At 37.2% G+C, this 24,793-nt stretch overlaps 2 long non-coding RNA genes across 2 annotated transcripts; both read left to right on the forward strand.

Annotated features, from left to right (window-relative positions):
* Positions 1 to 419: 419 nt before the first annotated feature.
* Positions 420 to 14,601, forward strand: LOC310898264. Its single transcript, XR_014583144.1, has 3 exons — positions 420 to 1,367; positions 1,968 to 2,099; positions 13,739 to 14,601. It is a non-coding gene; the product is annotated as an uncharacterized lncRNA (long non-coding RNA).
* Positions 14,602 to 15,271: 670 nt separating this feature from the next.
* LOC310898265 lies at positions 15,272 to 24,453 on the forward strand. Its single transcript, XR_014583145.1, has 3 exons — positions 15,272 to 15,799; positions 19,503 to 19,596; positions 20,469 to 24,453. It is a non-coding gene; the product is annotated as an uncharacterized lncRNA (long non-coding RNA).
* The last annotated feature ends 340 nt before the right edge of the window (positions 24,454 to 24,793 follow it).

A 24,793-nucleotide genomic window follows, 5' to 3' on the forward strand; every position in this document is an offset into this window, starting at 1 on the left:
TTATTTAGAAAAACAAAAGTATTTCTTTCTCACATTTGAACTTTAACATAAATTATATCTGTTCTTGAATGGACTTCTCTCCAAACTGCTAGGTTTATTTTTCAGTTTTGTCAGCAAACTTTCGTATGAATTTCAAATTTCTGGAGTCGTGGATCTTGTTGTTTTCTCATTATTGCATCGGAAAGGTTGGCCTAAATGTACCCTAAGGTTTCAAGAAGAAGAAGCCAATATGTATGTGTATATATATATATGTATCTATTTTTTTTTACTTTTTATTTTTATATTTGTAAAATTCAAACAGTAAAATCCCTAAGGAAAAGACTTATTTCTGATATAAAAATAAATAAATAAATAAAATCTATTTGTCTATATTACTTTCTTTTTCCTCAAAGGGTGGCATTGCTTCCCTAACACACTGACTCTCCATGGCTCTTGGGAGCCAGGATTCATGGGAGCTGGGGTGCATGAAGGATGTAGTCTGAGAAATAATTTATTTTTTTTTGACAGAATGAAAACATGAGAGTGCTTCCACCACAGAGCCCCCCAAAATGTGGTTAGAGCCTTCTTTTCAAGTAGACCTCCTAGTGAGTCTAAGCACAAAAGGCAATTCTGGGAATGAGCTTTGTTGCCAAGCATTGAAGGTCTACGAGATGGACAGATGGACAGGGTCTGAAGGAAGAAAAGGAAAATTGTGGGGTTGATGGGGGAGAGGACTGTCTTGAAGTAATCTCACTGCATAGAGCAGTTATTTGTCAAATGGTGCATTGCTTTTTATCTTAACCATATAGTAGGCAACCAAGCCACAAAGTGATAACATAAACAAATTCTGATGGAGATAAGAGCATTAAAAAAAAAAAAAGTAATGAATCATCCGTTTCATTTATAATTTACTGCTAAAAAGGACTTTTTCAGGATCTGTATGAGCAAGAAGACATTACTGTAAGGTCTGTAGCTGTTGCTCTCAGAAAAATCTTGGTGAAAAATATTGCCCCAGAAGAGATCAAAGCAAACCCATCCATGTCTTGGAACAAGAAGATAGGTTTGAAACTTGTTAACGTATTTACCAGCATTACCAGGTGTTTCTGGGCCTATTTTCTGTGAGGCTGTAAGGCACCAAGGAGAAAGGAGTTGACGACTGAAGACAAGGTTGTCAGTGATTGCTGGGTTCCTGCAAGTGTAGAATGGAAACAGAGAAGGTGAGAAGTGACACAGTGTTGCCACCAATATGGGTGGAGCTTAACAGAGGTTCAGGAAAAAACTGTAGGATTTCCATCTCTGTGAAGAGAGATTAAGAGCTCTTCGTTATCTTGTGCCCATCAGCCACAGCACAGAAGGAAGAGAATTTCACAAGATTATGGACTTTCCTGGTATGTGATGAAATCTATATCCATTTCCTTGTGACCAAGATATCTTGGCTAGTTTTCATCAGAAATAAATTGCAAAACACATATGAAGATTTTTCTCCCTCGTTCCTATTGGTAGATATCACAGATCTGTAATTTGCTTGAAATTATTCTGTTTTCTGTTTCCTCTATAGATTTCAGTGAGTTTGCATTTTAAATTATTTTGGTCACAGTAGAGACCTTCTGCAATGCCTCACGTAGCAGAAAACTACTGTCTTTCTAGGGGTATGATTCTGAAAGAGAATTTGGAAGCCAAGATTTTTCTTTTTTGTAATTTTTTGAAAAAAAAAAGTGCTGAATTTATAGTGAAAATTGTCTTCTGTATTTGTGGACTTTTCAGTCTGATGTTCCTAAGCATTGTTGCTTGAATGGGGGAAGATGATCCTTTAACAAGAATCAGTAACAATATGTGTTAGCATATTACTTATGTGTGTAATGTTATCTGAGTATTGATGACAGTGTTATTAGAATACGGAAGGTTTTTAAAATTCTACTCTAATTCTGAACATTTCACTTTTCTTTTGTGTTTCTTTCTGTTTTTCCCCTTTTGTCTTGTCTATTCAGACTATAACTTTTTTGGAGTAAGGGGATTTTCTCTTGTTATGATGGTTGCACAGTGATGAAACTATCAGAAATCCAATTCTCTGGAGGCTTTTCTAGACAGTGCTGTTATATGTGAAGTCATCTGGCATTCAGGTACAGTCTGGTTTTACTTCTTCAACGCCTTCAGAGACAAAAGCATTTTGCATCTGTATGCGGATAATAGTCTGGAAATATTTTTTGGTTCTCATTATTAATTCCATGGACATGCATATGCTATCTCTATGTTCCGCGTTTTGTGATCACACTACAAAACTAAAAATACAGACTGTTTTAGAGAGGGTTGTCAAGTGAGGCAGGCAATACAAACAACACAAGCAGTGCATTTGCCAAGATTGGTAGATTCATTGTTCTGGGAAGAGGAAGAATTTAGTTAAACCATCTGAAATGACTACCTGTTTGGAATGAATTGAGATTCAGTGGCAATTTAAGATGAATCAAATGAATAATATATACAATTGATAATGAAGTTTATGCAGAAGTTTTCTCTGTTCCAGTGATCTCAAGTACACATAATCAGTTGATTATTTTTTTTTAATTTAGTATTTAAATTAGCTTCAGTTTCCTCTGTTGCAATACGAAACTACTTTTGTCTGAAACTCAACAACTACACAAAATTCCAGTTGAGTTGGCTTTTAGCTTAGGAATCTCCTTTGCTTTTCCTGTGTTTTCCAATTGTGAATTTGAAGTTTTCTGCATGTGCACATGGTGCCACTTATAAGTGAAGCATCCTACACATTCATTTATCAGGTTTTACTGCTATGTTATTGTTACATTTTCGTAACTAGAACTTTCACAAGAAGAAATCTTCAATATGACATTAAAATATCTACAGGCATCATTCATAACATTTCAGATGTGAAGACCTCACCAATTGGAATGATGTTATGTAGAGCTGAGGTGGTTATTAGTTAAGTATGTGGTAACTTCTATTAGCTAAAACAAATTTTAGACCTTTATTACAAAATAATGACTGAGTAGTCCGGCTATACTGACTACTAACCACAGTTTGGCTTGTACCCACCCAAATCCACCATCAGTTCAGGTAATCCTGTCTCTAAATAGCAAATATGTGGAGGCAAAAGTGTATCCTGAGAAAGTAACACTAGATGTTTTCATGCTGTTGGCTCCAGTAGGTGTACTGTCAGGACTAGATCAACCTCTGCTGTAAGAGAGTTTGACCATTATTCTAGAAGTCCAGATATGACCTCCTTCCCCCAGTGGACAGAAATTAAGTCAAAACCAATATAGTTTCATAGAATGTTTTGTTACAGAAAGAGAGGCAGGAAAGTCTACAACATATTGGACTAGGGAAGAAAACCTGACATAATGTAACTACTACTACTTCTTCTTCTTCTTCTTCTTCTTCTAAAACTAAGAGAATACTTGGGAAACACAAAAATCTGAATCTCAGTTTACATTTATTCTTTCTACCACTAAAGTAATCCTCATCATGGACAGAAGTCTATATGTGGTACTATGGAGGCAAAGATAGTTACTTACATAGTTAAGTAATTCAGAAAGTAGTCACTGCTGAACAATTTTCATTTTGAATGCCTATTATGCAGTTTGAAATATAAAAGACAAGAACCATATTTTTGTTGCTAAGTCCTGCTGAATAACAAATGTTGTATATAAAATAGAGGTGTTAACTTTATTTTATTTTTATTTTATTTTATTTTTTTTTTGGAAAAAGACAAGAATATCCATCAAAGAGTTATAAAACGTAACCTGTTATTTTCAAACGGTTCCTGCACAAAGCTTTCTGGAATGTATTGTAACACCTGTAAATGTTTCTGATGCCTGGGACCCAGCTCTTCTTGGCACAAATACTAAAACGGACATGGACTTTGTCCTGAAGGAGACTTTTTTATGTAATATGGGACATAGGGGATAAACCAAGGTAGAGAGAAGGGAGCTTGGCTGGTAATTTTGAGCCATTAATATGTTAGGCATGTCAAAATGCCCCGTGGAGCCACACAGTGCCTTAACCAAGGATTAATTTATACTGAACCATAAACTAAAGATAAAACAAAATTGCTGTGAAATGCTAATAAAAATTCTTCTTCCAAAGCTACTCTATCGAGCAAATCTTAAAAGAAGAAAATGTTCCATGGCTGAAGACTGATTAAAAGGCTAAAATGGAATGGAAGAAAGAAAATCATGAACATTCAAAATAATACACAAAACAGAACTGCCAATGCTAAGTACGCTAATAACCTTATTGCTAAGTCACCAGTTTGCAGATCCTATGTATTTCATAAGTTGTGCCTTTCTGTAAAGATAATGCCACTGAAATAAATGGGATTCAGTCAAGGTGAGGTGGGGGTTAATCATCTAATCAAGACCAAGAAGAGATAAACCTCAGTTTAACCAAGATTCAAATGAATAAATTTAGGGCTTGACATTATGGTAATTAACACCAGAAAAGGGACTGTCTTCTTTTGGGAAATGAGTGAAGTAGACTCTGTCTAGAAATGATGGTCTAGCATTTAACAAGATTGGAAAAATAGCCTCCAAATTGATCTGGAGGGGTAAAGATTCATTTGTTAAGGGAAGCCCCAGTGTCTGCAATATAAAAACTCAGCACTTATCAACTGATCAGCTGTTGACTGTAAAAACTGAGGAACAGATTCAGGGAAAGGTTGTTGTGATTGCCAGTATGTTTAAAATAGAGTAAGGAAAGGCACTGTAAAAAGCCCAGAGTAAGAGAGTTCAGAGTTCACTTTTATCTAAACAAACAAACAAAAAAAAAAGAGGGGAAAAAAAAAAAGAGAAACTAAAATGAAAAGGCAAAAAAAGTAATGTTAAAGTTGGAATATCTACAGTGTTTAGTAATGATAGGTGTATTTGTCCTGTAGGAACTGGAGATAAAAACTCCAGAAGAGAAGAATATGTATAAATAATAGTTCTCTATGAAATTCAAGTACAGAGATATGCCTTTAGTTTTTACCTTAAAGTCAGAGGTACCATGTTCTATGTGATGTTATAAGTTATACATTACCAATTGTAGTTTAAACATCCATATACATTTATGGGGTAAATAGTATCACTGCTAGTTTCCCTTAGAAGACCAAACAAGATATTGTAATAGATGGTCTTAGCAAACGGAGATGTTACAAAATGTCTTGGCATGCACAAAAATGTTTTTGTGCTTGACACCTACAATGCTGTCTGGTCATAAAGTATTGCAGTAAAATGGAAAAAAAACATACAGTTTGCTGCAGCAAAATGAAGTGCATTTGAAAACCATTAAAACTGACCAAGACTTGACTCAATGCACTGGGCTCTCAAAGGGGGCGCGTGTTGCCTGATGAGCTGAAGCCAAAGCACTCACCCTTCAACCACTGACCTTCTGAAATGTAGCATGATTATTTTCTGAAAGATTAATTACTTTCAATGAACAAGATGTTGGTGTTCTTTGTTTGTTTGTTTTAAACAGTTTTAAAAATGAGAACTTTGGTAAAGAAAAGTGCAATGAGAGCAGTCTACCTGAAAGGAAGCAGCACTCTGGCCCTGAAGAATCAGTAGGGCTGTGTATCAGAATACTCGGGAGTTGTGCAGGACAGGTTTTTCTAGCAGAACAGACTGGCTTGTTCTGAGAGGCCAAAGAGAAGGAAGACCACCAGCCCTCTGTGTCAGGAAATTATTCACTTCCCTGTAGTAATATGCTTCTTTGTCTTTATCCCACATGCTAGGTACCTGATTTTTCAGGAACCTCTGTGTGAATGAAGTAATTTCTTTGTGAGCTTTTGTTTGGAAGGAGAGGGATAGGCAGCTTTGGCCACTCTTCTTCATTGAAACCAATATGAAACTCATTTTCTATTAAGTTCAGCTGCTAAATATACTGGCTTCTTAATTTTTCTCATAAAAAGGAGTCATTGGTGGTGCCTGGTGATATCAGGAGATGAGTGATCATTGGATCCTTCTGGCTCCTGTGCAAACTGTTAGAGAAGGAAGGATTGGGCCTAGCAGACTTTTTAAATTTCTTTGTTCTCTGTTTAAATCAGACATCAGGTGGTTTCACTGACCTCCTGAAAATAGATTGATCAGAAGAAAACAGGCTCTGCTGCAGCCAGCCTGTGGAAAATCAATGAGCGTCCTTGGCGATGCAGCAAAAAAGAAAAAAAAAAAAAAGGGGGAAAAAAAAAAGAAGAAAAAAATAACAAACAAACAAAAACAACCCCAAAAACACCCTGTGAGTTACTTTGAGTTTCACAGACTATGCCCAGCTGGGCAGCCATATGGTAGAATTTGTAGCACCAAGCTTGGGAAAGGGCCAAGCATTGTGGCTGCTACTGAAGGAAAAACTTCCTCTTTGGGGGCATCCTCCACAGCTGCATATTCAGGCCAGCAGCACTAAAGATCTTTTAAAACATGAACACAGTATGCTTGCTTGCCATATATATCTTGTACATTTCAAAAATACTGGATTGAAAAAAATGATCTAATGTGACTAAATATTCAGGGTGCATTCATCATGAAATCTATTTAGGATAAAACTTGCCTGCAGGAAGATTATATAAAAACATTAGTTAAAAAGTCAAATGAAATAGCTCAATCAATGAAATAAATTATGCTGGTTAACAAAAACAATTGCCTGAACTACAAAACTTGCAATATTTCTATCTTAACTAAACATTTTTTTACTTTATGGAGATTCAGAATTATACTGTGTTTTGTTTTGTTTTTCCTGTGTTGTTGTTTTTGTTTTGGTTTGCTTTGGTTTGTTTTTAATAGAGCACAAGCCTAGTACAGAAGCCCATGTAAAGGCTGGGGACAAAAGGTCTTGGCAGTGGAATGAACTTCCAGAGGAGATTAGGTGAATTGAAAGTCTGACTATCTTTAAGAAAGGCTTTAAAACCTCTCCATCTGATAAAGATTTTTTCTATCAAAACTAGAATGTCACTCACAACACCAACAACTCACACTTCTTAAATAATCATAATTTTCTAAAATCTCAACCAGAACAGAGCTTTTCCACAGCCTCGACAGACAGAAGGGCCAGAAATTCCACATGGTTTACCAGAGACTTCATTAGCGCTAATCTGTTTTATGTAGAAACATTCACATTCTCCAATGGCTGGTGACAGTACAAACACTCAGATGAGAGGAGGAGGGTTTTAAATGCATTAGAGAATTTGTTTTTCTTCTTCTTTTTTTATTAGCTTGCCTTTCAGTATAAAGTCTGTAGGCTTTCACAAGTACTGATCACTTACAGTGTGAGGGAGGCTGAAGCCGTGTTCTGGATGAAATCATTTTGAAATGTCTGATTCTGATACATATAAAAAAGACAAGAACATGATGACTTTTTTATGGAATTATTTTAAACAGAATTATGTTTTCTTAAATATTTTATACCAGGAAAGTGAAACTGAATATGAAAAACACTTGGCTAAGAGCCAAGTCCTTTCTCCAGGGTCATGGCTTTTATAGCTAAATTTAATGTAGAATTATTTCATGGATGCTGGGAAAAAGAATCTTTCAACTTGCTGAACAGCAGGAAAATTATTCTTTACTTGTAACCTCAGGCCTCTGCTGAGGCTCTGCAGAAGGAAACGTGCACTGGACCTGCTCTTGCCTCCTCTCGTCCTCTCCTCCTCACCCCACCTCAGCACAAGATTTGCTGCAAAGAAAGTTCAAAGGAGGATAATGAGACAATTTTGCAGATGCTTAAGGGTACTCCTCCAAGTGTGAGCAGTAGCATGGAAAAAATGCAAAGGCGTTTATTTTAAAATACATCAAATAGGCAGGGTAGGCTGATTTAATGGATCAAGTCCAGTTGCCCTCTTAGCTGTGAACAGAAGAATTTGGAAGTGGTGATGGGTGGCACGCATCAGATGGTGTATCAGATAAAGACTGTACAAAGATTACATAATGATCTAATCTAATAGCACATTGAAAATAATATGACCAGGCTTCTAACTGTGTTGTGTTTAGGAGGAGGAAAAGGTCCTATGTAGTTCCGTTGCACTCTACAGGCAGTCCCTTAGCAGAGTAACAAGTAACTTCATATTTGTTTAATGAACGATCCTATTAGTAGTGCAGGATAACAAAATCCAAACATTAAAAATCTTGAGGCAGACCTCCAAAGAGCTGTGATCTGAGCACTAAGTGTGCATGTTTGTTCATATGTGCGTTTATATACAAGATTATGAACTTGTGTGCTTGTGCTTCAAAAATTTAGTGGTATTGGGTTATATTGGTGGGCCTTTTGATTTTGAACTTTTCTGTCTAGTTTCACTGTATTGGTGTGACAGGGTTATCAGCTTTTTTTGGGCTGCCTGATGTTGTGAGGCTTCCAAAATTATAATTAACACTGTGCCTGAGGATCATTGCATCAGAATCTACATCTGCTTGTCCTCAATCCTGATGCCCATTCTGAGAGAGGACTAAAGCTTCTCTTATTATAGTCAAATTATGTAGTTCCCACATTGATTCCATTTCTAGATCCACAAGATCTTACACTCCAACCTCCTGTATAATAATCTGTCTCAGCATTGCCTCTTTTAGTTTCATCATTGTTTTTCTTTCAGGCCTTGGGTTTCTTCAGTTTCTTGATGGGTGTTAAAGAAGTAGTTAGGATCCCCAGCTTCTCTGTAGTGCCTGGTGTTAGAGAGGGCAGGAGAAGAGACTTTTTTTTTTTTTTTTTCTGTCAATAAGAACCAGATAAAGGAGGGAAGAGAACCTTAAAATGCTGGGCTTTTTCTGCTGTCTTGGACATTTTCTGCTGTCCCTGAGAGTTCGGTGGGGAGAGAAGAACTACGCTAACCTTGTCCATCAGACTTGTCTCTTCTCTTGACTTGTCATAAAGAAATTTCCTTCTGTTGCTCCAGTCATTTTTGATAGGTTTGGAAATTTTCTACTTTTCTCAGCCTGCCTGAACTGCACAGGAATTCTTGCGATGTTGTAGAGTTTTGGAGCCTTTACACAGTACAAGATCTGCTTGCTCCCCATGGGTTCTGTATTAGTGCTCCCCAAGACTTCTCTGTTGCATAGGGAATGGAAAACCTGCCAAAACAGAGACACTGCTCAGAAGCTTAAGATCTGTTTGTGAAACATTTTGGTAATTATGACATTTGCGTGCATACTAACTAGGCAACCAAACCCCTGTGTTAGAGATAATAGCTGATAAATGGCAGACAGTTTTTATCACTGCATTTTTTTCCTGGAGGAAGTACAGTTATCATTCTAAGAACAGAATCACTTCATTTTCGGATAAACAAAATAGACAAGCAAAAGAAAGATCATTAGGTGGCCCAGTGTGTCATGTTAGATTTGTCCACATAGTTTATTCCAGATATACACTGCAGGGGCATAATGGGGTGCATTTAAGCAGCAAGCATTGTCACAAGACTGCCCAGAGTAGCAAGTTTCAAGGATTCAAGAGATACCATAATGTGAAATTGGATGAAAAACTCAGTGGTTACACATATGGAATAAAAAGTGATTGTAAGAGGAGCTATTTCAATTTAGGTAAAGTATTAAATGGGGTCCCTGGGGATCAATACTTGAATTGGTACTGTTTCTAATCTATAAAAATGTCTTAGGTTAAAAAAAAAACAAAACTAACTGCAAACCTATACAATTTGCTGGTAATATAAACATGGGAGAAAGTGGAATACAGAACAGTCAATGAGTAAATGTAACTTTGAACTAGGTCAGCATATAGCAAACAGACTGTTAAAGAATATATAGCCAAGCAGATGGGATCTCAGAACTGGATAAATCGACAGGAATAGAACTGTACTTGGTTAAGAAAAATTTAGAATACAACACAAATGATTTGTGCTAGAAGGCAAGAAGGATCGGTCCTGTAGGCAGCCTGAAATGCAGGAGTTTCTGACTCTAAAAAGTATAGACTCAAAGTAATATTTCATCTCCAACAAAGGAAAGCAGAAAAACTTGCAAACTCTAGTCAGTCTTGGAAAAAGAACTTCCAAATTAATTTAAACATGAAATCTGATCCATCTTAATCTGCACCCTGGAGAAAGCTACGGAAGTTTGAGATGAGTGCTGGCAAAATCTACTGCAGATCAATCTAGATAGCCTACAGTGATCTAGCCCATAAACCTGAGCCAGGATCAGCCATATTCTGCAATTTCTTCCAGCAAACTCCACTAAGGACACCCAGAAGAAACAAAAAGAAGTGTCAGAATTTTTATTCAAACATTTAAAAATAATTTGTAAACCACTTTTCCCTATGGATTATTCACTTTTCCCCAGTTTGCTTATATGCTCTGCTAAGTTAATGCCTTTTCTATTTGTTACTTTTGTTATATGGGATTTATCTTTTTGTCATTTTGCTTTGTCTTAGTCATGGCCCTACTAGATTGCCCAGAGTTTCCAGTCACAATCTTATGTTATTTTTCCCCAATTTGAAGGATAATATAATTAAACCTAAGTACCATTTATGTATTTTCAAGTATTTGTATTTACAGTCAATACCCGGATATATCTGAAGTTCATGAGTTTGCAAAAATTGTATGTTTTTGTTGTTATTTTACAAGGATATGATTTTTTTTTTTATCTCATACATTACTTTATTAGGACAACCTCTCATATCATACATGAAAAAAGTTTGAAATACATTGTATTCCTTTCCTTCTACCAGTATTTCTTGTTTGGCAGGTGGTAAAATGCTCTCTTTTAACATACCTGCTCCTTGATATGTAACTTAGCCATTCATAAAATATGGTATCTATCTTTGTTATTCTTTTTGTTTTTAAAGCAATATCTATGTGTGTACTCACTGTTACCTGTGTCTCCCTGTTATGCCCAGAAGTGCATGCCTCTTGGGCACTTCCTTTGGCTTCTGTCACAGGTAAAGAACAATATATCTCCAGGTGACGGAATTAGCTATATTTCGCTTTCTGGAGTAAACTTTGTCCCCAGAAGACTGATTCAGACTCTAATCTTTTTGGCCTACCTGCTTGATGTGATTGAATATAGGATGAGTTTTTAGCATCTTTTTCCTTAGCGTTACTATAGGTTTTCTCACCCATGTGCTTAGTACTTAGTTCCCTCCTCAGAGGGAACAGTCGTTCCTGTAAGTTGCATTGTTTTACCCATTTAGATTATATTACCTGCTCCTAATTACTCACTGGTGCATGGGCTGTTGACGTAAAAGGAGGGAATGTCCTGCTTGATTAAAATCAGGTTACAGACTATTCATCTGTATTAGAGCAGTGAGCTGGCAGAGGTGATGCTGTTTTCTTGTCAGCATTCTATGTTGCTGGAGCTTGCAAACTATTACAAAGCAATAAAATCCATTTCATTTCATTTCTTCTTTCTATTGTTTCAACTTATGTTCTTTGTCATAGCCGGTGCTAACTTTGGAACACCCCCAAACTTTTCCATGGTATCTTTCTTCTGTTGTGTATACTTAATGCTGACTTCAGTGCCAAAGAATCACTTACCTTTCATAATCCCATAATCTTTGTTACGTATTGGACAACTATGCTGTGTTGTAAATTCTAATTGCGTAGTTCAGGGTTAATTCTGGCTTTTCCAGCGAACACTTGTTTTTTTCTTCCAGATCTCAATTAGAATCTTATCTCATATCTGGTCCTAGTTAGACTTGCAAAATTGGCTTAGATTGATCACAACCCGCTCTGTAATTCCACATTCTTCTGTGCCATGATTAAAAGCACATACTTCATGTGTTTCATTTTTACAAGGAATGCAGTGCTCCTCGAGTTTCTGTTACGGTTTCGTAGCTGGACTTCTGTGTCTGATAGCTCAAAACTATTAAACACTTGTGCTCTGAATCAGCCAATGCTACATGAAAAATCAGACCAGCTTCCATGTGTCTTCTTATTTTTTGGCTCCTCTTGTTTGCACGTGCATATGAAGCACTGTGGGAACTTCCTTAAGTTTTTCCCTTTTGTGGATATTCCCAGCTTTTATCATGCTTTTAGTAACTTAATTTGTCCAGCCTGTGTGTAGTTCAAAACCCAAAAATGTCATTACTGCATCCTGAAATCTGAGTCAAGTTTCTGGGCATGGTGCAAGGTATTACAGCAGTTTAAGCAGACGTAGCTGCAAGCTGCCACCTTCCGAGAGGCCCTGTGCTTGTCCCTGATGCTGCCATGAAGTCCTGCAACCATCCTGCTGTATCACCACCATGGGTATGCAATCACCCAGACCTGAACCAAGGTCCTATAACTAAGTTAGTATCTTCCTGTTAGTTGAGTGAGATTGCCTGTTTGACTGAATAGGCAGAAGGAGGATGTGGGAACGTCCATCTGTTGAGGAATGGGGTAGGTGCAAGTGCACCTTTCTGCACCAGCTTGCTGCTTAAATCAGAGCCATGGGCCTGCATCACCCTGTGTCTCAGTTATAGCTGCTGCTGTGTTCCACAGCTGGAGATGTAAGGTACAAAATATTTCCTCACCGGCTGCTGTTTGCCTGTGCCTCCCACTGCAACATCACCTCTTGGTTAGGTAAATCTGAACTGTTACAAGCATAAGTATGGTTAACGCTGGCAAATGCCTAAGAAGTTTTAGTTTTCTTGCTTTTGAGCATTTTATTTTTTTTTTTCCTTTTTTAAATTCTGGACTATATTTTTATACTGGTATTTAACAAAGTAGAAAAATTACCTCCACACGGATAGTAGGGCAAATCACTATTACTTGTATGTATTACAGGTTGGAGTTACTTATTTGATAGGGCATAATTAAAAGTAAGAGACTCTTAGAAAAACAAAACCTTTCCCTTTCTTTTCACCGATTCTCATAGCATGGCCGGAGATGTACATGATCCAATGCTGAGGTGATATTTATTTTTCAGTAAAGAAAAATAAATGAAAAAAACAACCTCTTTTCTTTCTGTCACTCAAATTTCTACTGAAACATTGTTGAATTTACCTACATAAGGCACAGGCTAAAGAATTCTACTGCTTCTCAATATACTTCCAAGTTTTAAACCCCAGCTTTTTGCTATTCTCTTCATTAAATTAAATGCAAGTCATATTAAAAACAAGAGTTAACCTGGTGTGTTTAGGTGGACATTTGAATGGAGGCAGGGAAAAGTAAAACAAATAATGAAAAAAAGTTTTTTTCTAAACCAATTTTAAAATCTTCTATGAAATGAACCCCTTTCAGGGTTCTTTTCTCAATTTAGTTGATACCCAGAGCCTGATGAGAGGGGCTGTGATGTGCAGTTGCTGTTTCAGCTGGGGAAAGCAACATTTCTCATGAGACTCCTTTGAACACAGCACCCCATCTGCTTCATAATGGCACTGCCTATTTCTAGGGCCACATGTGAGACACAGCTGGTTGGAGGTCTAAGTGGTAGAGTCTGGTGTAGGGGGTCCTGGAGCTGGAGAGAAAAGCTTCTGTATTGAACTGGGAATGCCATTATGGATGGGTGCAACGAGAGGGGGATTCTCACCGATCCCAGATGAGTGGGATTCTGGAACAGCCTCCCAGCAGGACTAGAGGGACAAGAAACCTAACTGGTTTCAGCATCAGTTTTTATAAACTTATGAAATTGATTATATACTGTTATTAGTTAGTAGCAGGGGATAGGACTCCGTGATTGAAGATTTTACTACCAGATTTAAACTTTAAAGCAAATATATATATATATATTTTCTCAATTGGAATATGCAGATGGAATGGGGATGAAAAGAATTCAAACCCAGAAACCTTCAGTACATCTGAATAGGTTTCCTCAGAGGCTTAACAGAAGGTTAACTCCAGAGCATAATAAATGCTTTTTTCTTTCTGCAGTACTGCTGGATACATCACTAACTGCTGCAGAGCGCTCGTATGCTGTCATCTTAGATCTGTCACATCTGCCTGGGAACTGGAAGTGTAATCTGCAGCCCACCAGGTTACCTGGCCACCTTCATTTTACCAGTAACCTGTGCTGCCATAATGGTAGACCCATGGCAAATGGGGCACTGACCTGCCCATTGCAAATCTGAGGGGAGAGTAAAATAAACTGTACTGTACATAGAAGAAGAAACTTCATGGTAAACAGACAGCTTTCATGTTTAATTAAAAAGATTGTTATTTATGTAAGGCTGCTGCAGAATTTTTAGTTCCTGCACTAGAATTCCATAAAAATTCAGGCAAGTGGGATAGAAATGGTATTTTATTGGTACAGGATTTAGGCCCTGGCTGTTAAATGTGGCTTTTCTCCAGTGAAAAAAAAAAAAACAGATAAATTCCTGTATTGTTTTTTGTCCTTTGGTGAGAAAATTTACAAGTAAACCTCAGAGCATTGACAAAAAGAAGTGAAAGGGGAGAAGTGAAACTCAACAGATACAATTTTGGACCATGTTGAATTTAGAACTTGATTAGAAAGAGTCAAATGCTTATTCATGTTTATATAGTAAAAATATTCTGAAATATGTGTATTAAAACTTAAAGTTATTTTAAACCAATTTTAAACAATGTTTCAATTTAACCAAACACAGTTTAATCTTTCTTTTAAAAAATACTGCTTTACCATGAGCATCTCTCAGAACAATCCTTTATATTAAATGCAGAAAGCTTCTAAAAGGCTCTGATAGCAAGACTGTGAAGTGCAAGTTTACATGCAGTGTTGAGGATATTCATTAAAATTGTAATTAGACTCACGATTAAATTCAGTCGCAGTAGAAACTTTGTGTGTAAGTGTTGCTACAGGAAGAAACCTCTAGTCTGAAAATTAGTTCAGCAGTCTGAGCTATTTTAATTATGCAGAGTTGATTATCATTGGAGAAAGAAACCTTTATTACCACACCAGAATGCTGATTCCCTTCCCCCCCCACCACACTGCCTGTTTTTCTGGGCTACAGTGGGGTATGTTTTGATAGCCTAATGATGTTCTGTGTAAATAATAGGAAAGTTAATCTGAGTAAGTTCAGTATTCTAATATTAACATTTTATTAACTGACCATTCAAACGGTCATTTAATGTAGCACCCATCTTGCTTATTATGTTACAGCGGTAGCTTCTAGTTGCCTACAGAAACTTGGATTTGTGGGGAGATGTTTTTTAATCTGCAGAATTGTGCAAAGCTGCATTCCAAGGAAACATCTTGTTTCCATTTTTGCAAACCTAAAGCTAGTGACAGAGATGCTGATGGATGGCTCTAACTGTCTCAAATGTCACAAATATACCTAAATTTGGCAAATCTGAGTATAGCAGAAGGGAATGTCCCTCCCCCCATTCATTTCTAATTTGATTATCAAGAGAGTCCCCTATCTTAGCAGCAGACGTTATACATAAGTTTAGAAGAGCTTGATTCCCTGAAATGGAACCCGACTCTATTTCAAGTCAAAAAGCAGAGTGCAGCACACGTACTCCTTGCCAGCCCCTTCGTGTGCAACTGTCCTATGATGGTGTGGAGGTGAGGAGAAGCTGTGCAGAGATCTGGGGGCATGGTGATCCCATTGCAGCACTCTGCCTTGCTCCCTGGGTGACTTGCTTAGGCTGTGATGGCCAGAGAAGGGATGTAATTATTGCTCTGGTCCCAAGGGTTCTTCTGGTCACCTCTTAATTTTCATCCATTGCTCTGGAATTTAATTTACAAGCTTCACACATGGAGTAGTAGTGTAGTAGTTTAGGTTTTTTTTTTTCCTTTTATTTATTTTTTAATTCTTATTTTTATTTTTTTTAGATGTGAGATTTAACAGTATCTTTGGGATTCCTTTGTTTCTGATTTTTTGTTTTCAACATCTGCTGCCTTTCAGATGCATGTACCTTTCCCAAATACGCCAACTTTCTCTGAGATGGTCCTTCTCTGTATGTGTATCTGTGATTCTTGGAGATGTCTAAATATTGAAATATAAGCCCTGTAAGGTATGAACTATTCCTTTTACTTGTCATAGAGAAATGGAAATGTCAAAATAAATTGACAAATTTAGCTAGATATACAAATTTATAGCCCAACCACCTACTTAGGTACTCTGATATGATAAATTATGCTTCTCCCTATCTCTATATTTTTGTGTTTAAATAAATATATTCTTATTTAAAAATCAAAACATTAAGGAGGACTTGGATTAATATATCCAAGTGGGCTAATTTGTTTGGAAAGGCAGGGTCAGACCAAAGGAAGAATAGGCAGTTCATGGAAGGTTGTGGAGAGCTTTGTTATGTGATGCAATGCAAACCTGCAGACATCCTTCACCCACCTGCTATTGTTACTGTTGCTAAAAATAGAGAAAATCCTCTGCTAAGACTTCAGACCAGAGATTTCACACTGTTGTCACCTCTCACCCAACTATCACAAAAACAGAATATACCACCTTTCTTTTTTTCGTAGAATGAACTGTTCTTTATCCCTCCCCCAGAATGTAAGCCTTTTGGGATATACAAATTGAAGATTAATCCCTGAATTCTGTAGGTGTTGCAGCATGGCTAGTTTTGTAATTACAATTGTTTTCAATAGTGCAACTGTAGTAGGTGTTATCTGCCTACCATTGATGGTCCTAGCCTGCTATTATGGATGTTCCTTCTCCGCACGTTGTCCTTTAGGGGGTCCTATAGACCTACAACTCCGTGGTCTGATGTCTGTATTGCTGGCAAATGTATTTTGAAAGGTAGTTGCTCTCTCTAGTAGAGAGCAATCCTGGGTGAATATCTGGGGTTTTGAAGACTAGATAGTGACATGTATGAGCTGTTCTTGGCAATAGTCAAGCCATGATTTTACTTTTTTTTTTTTTTCCTTTTTTTTTTCCATCTTGGTAATAATGTTGCTAGAAAGTGCTCTGAAGCATTTCTCTGTGTTAACCAAGATTAGTTTGTTTATCTGCACATGCATATCATTGGTACCCAAGAGTAGTTTCTCCTCTGCATCCTTGGAAGTCCTAAGTCCAGTTGTGCTCCGTGACCTTTGGCCAGAAGTAATGCCAAAGGCATTCAGAGGTTACGTTTCTTCTTGCAAATTTGGGCAAGTATAAGCACCTAGAATAGGCAAACATGGTTCTTAATCTCTGCTTGCAGTTTTTTGCAGGGTGTGTTGTACTTGATAGGGAGTTCCCGATTAAGACAGAAACATGGGTCTACCTGTTGGATATTCCATAAAATCCACAAATGTCCCTTTACTGGGAGGGGACTTTCAGGGGTGGGCTGGGGGACTGAAAGAGGAAGACAGAAGGCAGCAGCAGTGCAGATCTCATTCTTGACATAGAAGTGTTTTCTGAAAGGTTTTCAGACCTGTGATCGCACTTGAAATTATTTCTACAGGCATTGTAGTAGTTTCTTTTTTTGTGGAACCTACTTGAGTAGGTTTTAATTTTATACAGTACAAAGCACATGGTACTGGTGTTGGTTTTTTTAATTGATTTACAGAATACATTTTTTCTTCCATGTTATTTTCTATCTTGCTGTCGGTATTAGAGTAGTCAGTGATAATCATGTATTTGCTGTGCTTCTGCTGGCTGCCAGTTACTATTATATCTTTTTATTACAATGGAAGCTCTTAGTCATGTGTCATCTCTTCAAGGTGTTTTTTCAAATACATAAGTTTTTTCCTTTATTCTAGCAAATAAAGAATCCTCTGTGTTTATAATAATGTATATATCTTTCTCCATTGAAATATTCAATGCAGCAAAGATATGATTTTAAGAAATATTACTATGGCATGATAAATATGAACCTTACCAGGTTTGACAGTAACACAAGTGAAGATGTTCTTTAGTCTGTCTCTTTGTCTTCTTAAATAGCTCTCTGCAGATCATGGAGGATAGATTGACATGAAAGTAATTTAAATAGCCATTTGTATTACTGATTTAAAACCTGAAGCAGGAAAACTTGTTTTAAGTAACAGACTTTTAAGAGGCTTTTTTTCCTACCATTTCTCTGATGCCTTCTGAAAGAAGAGTTAGTTTTTAACAGAGGATGGCCAATGAAAATTGAAGCTGCCATTGAGTGTTGATTTGTTGCAAAATATTGCCTTTACAATAAAAAAGACTCTTACTGGTTAGACATATTCACGTTATTTAAGGTATTCCTCAGTAAAGAAGCATATACTCATGTTATCTGAAGGAATTTCAAACACTGAATGCTTTATTATTCTAGTGATTTATGTTTTGAACATCTTTGGAGGTGATTGGAAATCATTTAATAGATATAATATAGTACTGTAATTTTTAAAAATCAGGTAATTTGAACATTCTGAACATTTAAGTAAATATGTTGACCAAAATATGTTTCACATGTAAAATATAATTATTTAAACAAACAAGTGTTTTCTGCAACTAAGGAACTGAAGTAGTAGCTTTGGATGCCTGAGTCTGCCAGGATTTTAGAATAAATAGATTTCATTCACTAATTTTGAGTTTTAGCCCTGAACTTGGAGAGGGAAAATAAGTTTATATTTTTTTCAGGTTACAGATGATTGCTTTATTTTTCATTGTCAAATCACTGAATTCACTAGTTAAATAAGTAGAGAAAACATCCCCTCTCCCCTGGTCTTCCCAGACTACTGTCACAAATTCTGATTGAAACACAAACTGTAGTATTGAAGTTTAAATGGAACACTTAACCCTGCTTTGGACCTTTCACATAAATTGTCATAACTTCAATTATTATTTTAAATAAGTTTATTTTTCTGAATGAAAGCATTTATTTAATTTCAAAATATGATTTTCAAATAAACTGCTTAAACATCATCTAATTACTCCTATTAATTTGGTTTAATGTTTTAGTTATCCCTATATAGATGAGGAGGGTATTTACTGGAGCTAATGATAAATTAACACAAACAGCCAGTAGAAATATCATATTAGAAATATTCCTACCCACCTCTTAACTCCAGCAGGCAGAAATGAACCACAATCTGTGTAACAGACATCTTTTGAATTCTGTCATTTTGCCTGGATTGTGCTTCTTTCTGTCAGGAGGCTGAGGGACATGCACTTGAACTGAAGAGGATGGGAAATTAAAAATGGGCACATATAGCCTTCATCCTCTAAACTGTGCTCTGTGAGTTGGATAGTTTTTGGTCCCCACCTGTGTCAAGAGGATGCAGAACATTTTAGCACACACAAAATTAACCCAAGTCCTTGGCTTTCAGCTTGTAGATATAGTGGAATAAGTACATATAGCTTTAACAAATATAAATTATGTGTTTTTTGCTTAAAGGGTCTTCTATCTTGAGTCCATAATGATTAAGTGAACACATAGCTTGAACCATCTTTTGGCAATGGTTCTTTAATGATGCATCGTGCAACAACATCCAGCAGTGAGGAAATGTGAAGGGAACAGGATTTGTTGTTAACAGGCTGAAACTCACTTCCTCATCAAATTTGTGATGTATGATTACTGGGCACAGTTGTGATGTCAGTGAGAAACTCTCACTCAACTCCCCGTCTTTTTTAAAACAGGTGGTAAAAGTTCATTTTTCTGCTTGAGTATCTTTTCATTGCTGCACAGAAAAATCATGAGTAGGTGTTATAGAAGGAGGTAAAAAGGCATCTAGGATTAAGGCCTCACAGCTGTTTGACAGTATATATTAAAAGATCCCTTTGCCTTTTTAATTTTTGATTTTCCTTTCAAGTTTCTCTGGGTACCTCGGTGGAATTGGAGGAAAAATTATTAACACAATACTACAGCTTGCAGTTGCAAGGGAACTGTATTTGTGCACTAGGCAGGTAAGCTAAAAATGGCTTAAGGGAGTAGCAAACATTTTTGGTGTGTGTTTTAAGTGCTTGAGAGTGAAGATGTCTGAAAAACACTGGGGGAAATAATGAAGCAGATGAACCTGTCTGAATATTTATTTTTCCTCAGCCATGTTTATATACTAGCTGGTCGATGTATTTATTTTAAAACTACCTCATAACTGCATACCCAAAATAATCTCATGGGTTGCTTCCCTTGCAGTTTTTCCCTTATGGGCAGAATTTTACTTCTTTTCCTCATGTTATGAAGTGTGCAGTCTGCCATGAAACCTATGTAATTTTGTTTTCCTAGACCAAGAGCTGGTTCAGAGGTGGCAGTGTAGAAATTTAACTCTCTGTGTACAGTATAACAGCACATTGCTGTGAAGGAAATGACTTAAGAAAGGGGAGGGCTGGCGATTTGCCTGTGCTCAGGATCTCCTGTGTGGAGAAGAGCAGAAACTTCATGGGAGGGAGCGGAGGAGAGGAGGGCTCTTTCCTGCTCTCCTTGCTGACTAACTGTGTGCCAGGCTCACCATGGACAAGGCAGGGGGTTCTGTGCAAATGAGTAGAGATCACCTATCAAATGTGTTTCTGGAAGATTTTAAGCTGCTAGTGTAGACAAGACAGTGATATAATTTTTATGTGTTAATTGAGGAGGACAAGTACTAGAAGCAAACAATAACTTGTCCTTCTTAACTTAGGGCTGTCCAGACTTCAGGTCATACTTAGCAGTGGGTTTAAAATACCCTGCAGTCTCTCCACCTGCCCAGCCCCTGCCCTAATGTTATGATGAGCATCTGCAGATCACCAAGATTAAATTTAAGTGATGCTAGACATGATATCGTCTGTCTGATTCTTTTCAGTTTAAGAGAAGGAGACTGATACTCTGCAAATGATGGCAGAAGAAGAGCCTGATTCTCCATACCAATGTCTCAGTATCTCCTGAGAGACTCACATAGCAATTCAGCTGTCTCATCTGACACTCCTTTTCCTTGCTTCAATTACTTACTACTATTATTTCATGTGCCAGTGTTACTATCTTCACTGACAACCCTGTACTTACCACTTATTTGAGTGAGAGGCACAACTTGTCTCTCAAGTGTCCCATAATACTTCATACTCTACCTCAGTTCCTGATGGAAACCAGTTACCTAATGGAGAAAAAAAAGGGTGTCACAAGTTGTGTGACATTACAATTATAGTTCCTGCAAAAATTGTTCTCACTAAAGAAAAAATGTAAAAAAGGTAGTCTGGAGTCAATAGACTCCCCCTGACGCTTATTGGAATGCTTAACTTTCTGTAAATATTATTTGACATTTCTTCACCTATGTTGAAGTGGGAGTGACAACTTGATCGATAGATGGAAGGGCCTCATGGCTTTCTGCCTGTCTTTGGTTCTCCTATATTTGCATCGCAAGTGCTGCTTTGCTACCCTCTGAGGCGAGCTCTCAGATAAATCAGATGAAGAAATGACTGTGGATCTGCGAGCATATGTTAATATTCTTTTTGTATGTATGTATAAACGGAAGTGTGTTACTGTGGGAAAAGGTGGTGTTAGAAAGGGAAATAACATTTACTGCTTGCGAATTCTGTGTGGAGGGCAAAATGTACCTTGTTCTTCCGGGGCTGTTTGCAAAACAAAATTTGTTCCTTTTTAAATTCAAATGTAGAAAACAAAGTCTTCTTACTACCAAGAACTTCCCCTGCACACCTCCTACCTCTTTACCAGGTCTCCAAATATGCGGGCAACTCTTCTGACTAAGAACTTAATGATTCATGTGCTTTCTGGAAGGGTGACCAAAAGGATTTCTTCAGTGATAAACAACAGTTTTGGAGCTACCCCAGGTATCATTGCAAGGGTTCCTCTGTGCTCTGTAAACCCAAATTAATAGAAGAAAGTAAAACAGCACTTGTAGACAATCAGTATAACGTAATGAACCTTTTGAAGTTTTATTATCCTCTTTCCCTATAATTCAGGTAGTTTCAGAGGACTTGAAAGAATCAAGAGTGTTTTTTTGACTGCTTTCATACTCAAAGTGTCACAAAACAGTTTTGGAAGAAGAAAAGAAAAATAAGCAAGAAAAGACTGAGTTTTAGCATTGTAATAGGAGATACAGTCAGAACCCTATGTTTGTTGATTGATATTGTGTTAGGCAGCTCAACTTTCCACCTTTTCAAGAAAACAATTTTCAGAAGAAATAAATATGACAATATAAGACTTTTAAAAAGCTAGAATTTCTCTACTGCCCATTCAGAAGATTGCTTAAAAAGAATCCACCAGTTTGATTAGAGGCATTGTTACCACATAGTCTATGATCTTTGTCAACTTTTGAAAAGAGGATTTAATAGAATACTGTCATATTAACCCCTTAAATGCACTATTCCTTTCAAAACAACCTACATTTGCCCAGGTTCTCTGAATTTATGCAACTATGGAGAAAAAGCCAAAATGGAAACATAATTATAAGCAGTATAAGGAGCAACAGTTCACTGAACCGTGCTACCACTACTGGAATTAACACCTGAACCTTTCTCTCACCAGCAATCCCCAGGATTCTGTTAGCTCAGAATCATCGATTGCACTACCTCTTGCAAGCACAGAAATCAGACTGAGAAGCAGGCCTGCCTCAGACAGAGGAGCTGTTTTATACAGACAGATTCCAGGAAGTAGCCCAACAGCCCCTGACATGATGGGCTTTGCAAATGTCCTTCTCAGTAAGTGGTTTCATATTGATGTTGGGCCATTGTAAAAGGTGCATAATTGTTGCAGTTGTGCTGAAGAGAAAGGTGAGCTTCAAATTCCTTTTTTTTTTTCTTTTTTTAATGTTTGACTTTGGGGATGCTGTTGAACTATGATGTAAAGTATTTGAAAAGGAGGAAGGAGTGAATTGCAAGATTGTATGTGGCTAAAATATATTTTCATTGCCTGAGTCCTTTCCAAAGTGCTTTTGAAGATGCTTCTCAGCATGCTCAACAAAAAACATACCTCATTAGTAGTCACTAGATGAAGCTGCACTTTCTAGTAAATGGGCTAGCTGGGCAAAAGCATTTCATGCCAGAGACCGTTTCAATAAACTTTAGTAGAACAACATAGTGAAGGAGCATGACTAGGCCAGGAAATTTCTGTATTGCTAAAACATGAGAGAAACATTACAGACAATTGCTCTGTACTTCACTGAACAAGATACAGTTTTACTTCAGCTGAATTCCTGAGTGAAAGTTCCTGGTCTTTCTACTGAACAGGGCAAAGCTGTGTTGAGCCATTCAGCATTTACATATTCTATTAATTCATTATATATCAATAGGAATAGCACTGAGAGTTACAGTGAAGTCTTCCAAGTCTGAGGTATGGGGAGGGTGCACAGAATTTGTGTATTTTATCAGCTTTCTGAGACAGCTGGTGTTCGTTTTGGTGATTCCTTAATGCAAGGGGAAAAATTATAATAATAAAGAAGACTCCAAAAGCATAGTTAATAGAAAAGAGCTCACATGAAGTTGTTATTTGTTAGCTATTGTAGAAAATGAAAAACAATGTAGACTTCTGCTGGCATCTCTTATACTTCTGAATTCTCCTGTAATACCCATGGACTTGGGGCAACAAGGGTCAGTCAGGAGAAATTAGACATGTTCCTGGGCTTCAGCAGCCTTGAGTCATCAGTTCTAGCAGTGAACAAATGTTAAAAGGAGCGCATACATTACCCTTCACTTTGCATATTGTGGACAGCTCTCAGAGACTGTTAGTTACATTAGACCAAACTGCTGCCATTAGAATAAGAGTGATTACAATACAGTTAATCAGTAAATACCTAGAAAACTTGATGGAACAAGCCAGACCTGAACATTTAACATGTTACTACACCAGTTTTAGAACTTACACAAACCTTTAAAGATTATTCATGAGGGAACACTGAAGAAAACTCCTCCTCAAAAGACCCTTTTTGTATTAAAGATGCTAGTAATGTCTCTGACCTTGTTTCCGAACAGTAGAGAACCTGGGATTTGGTAACACTTTTGTTTTGCAGCAAATATCCAAATAGCACCGAATGAGTTAGCAATGTTTCATGCAATTTATGTGCTCTTGTCTTGCACCTTGATACCATGTGTCTGTGCTCCCATGCAGCCGTTCTTTAGCTCTTCCATGTCCTGGATGGAGCATGAATCTTTGGCTGCTGGAGGCTGCTGTTTGATCAGTGGCATTGGCAATGGGAGCTGTTCTTTCCGTTATGTTCCTCCTGATCCACTGCTTACTTTCCTGAAATAATTTTTGTTTGTAAGCTACATGAAATGTTCAGTGGATAATCATCACTGAAAATGTGAGCTAAGATATTTTTTTAGACTGTCAGAAGGAAACAACTTTGTGGTGTTAAATTTCCTTTCTTTCTGACCATCTAAAAGTGGGCTGTTCTGGAAGTGGTTCCTGTAGAAGTTAGGATCACCACTCTTTCAGTTACAGCAACTTCCCTGGATTTGCAAGTGCATTTCCCTGGATTTAGCAAGTGCTAGAAGCTAGAATATTTAGCTAAAAGTACTTTTCCAGACAGATCTCTTTGGCTGTCTTCACACAACTGCTCTTTCATCACAACTTGCCAAGGGACCCTAAGGAAGAAATTCTTTCTCTGGGAAAATTTCTTCCATGGCTTTTATGTCACTCCGTTCCCACTATGCCTGTATGGACCTCACCAGTAGAAATTTTTCACAAGACGATGTCTTTGTCTTATATATGATTAAAAATTCAACTATTATAATCCCAGTAGGAAAAAAAAAAAAGCAGGAACAATAATGATTTAGGTAGTCACCAGATGTCCTGTTTTCAGCATTATTGCCCCAAAACAAAACTACAAGACTAGAGTAAACCGTAGGTCTTAAATATGAACTTGTTTTTTGCCTCACTCTGAAAAAGTAGAAACATCACAGGTTGATTTTTAGGTCTTACTTAAGTTTCAAGGGTTAGTAGATAAGAATTCTTTTGTTATAAACTGGCCATGAATAAACTATAGCGCTATTTTCTGACAGTAACTACATTTTAAAAATCATGCTAGAGACTCTTTTGGAGCTAATTTTTTCAGCCTGTTCTGTGGAGAACTCACCTTGATAGGATTGATTAATTCATTACTTGAAAGTTCTCCAAATATATGAATTTATCAGAGAAACAATTCAGAAGTGATTTTGACCCCTAGCTTTAAATAAG

The sequence above is a fragment of the Anser anser genome (assembly GCF_964211835.1).
Source record: "Anser anser genome assembly, chromosome: 4".
Lineage (NCBI taxonomy): Eukaryota > Metazoa > Chordata > Aves > Anseriformes > Anatidae > Anser > Anser anser.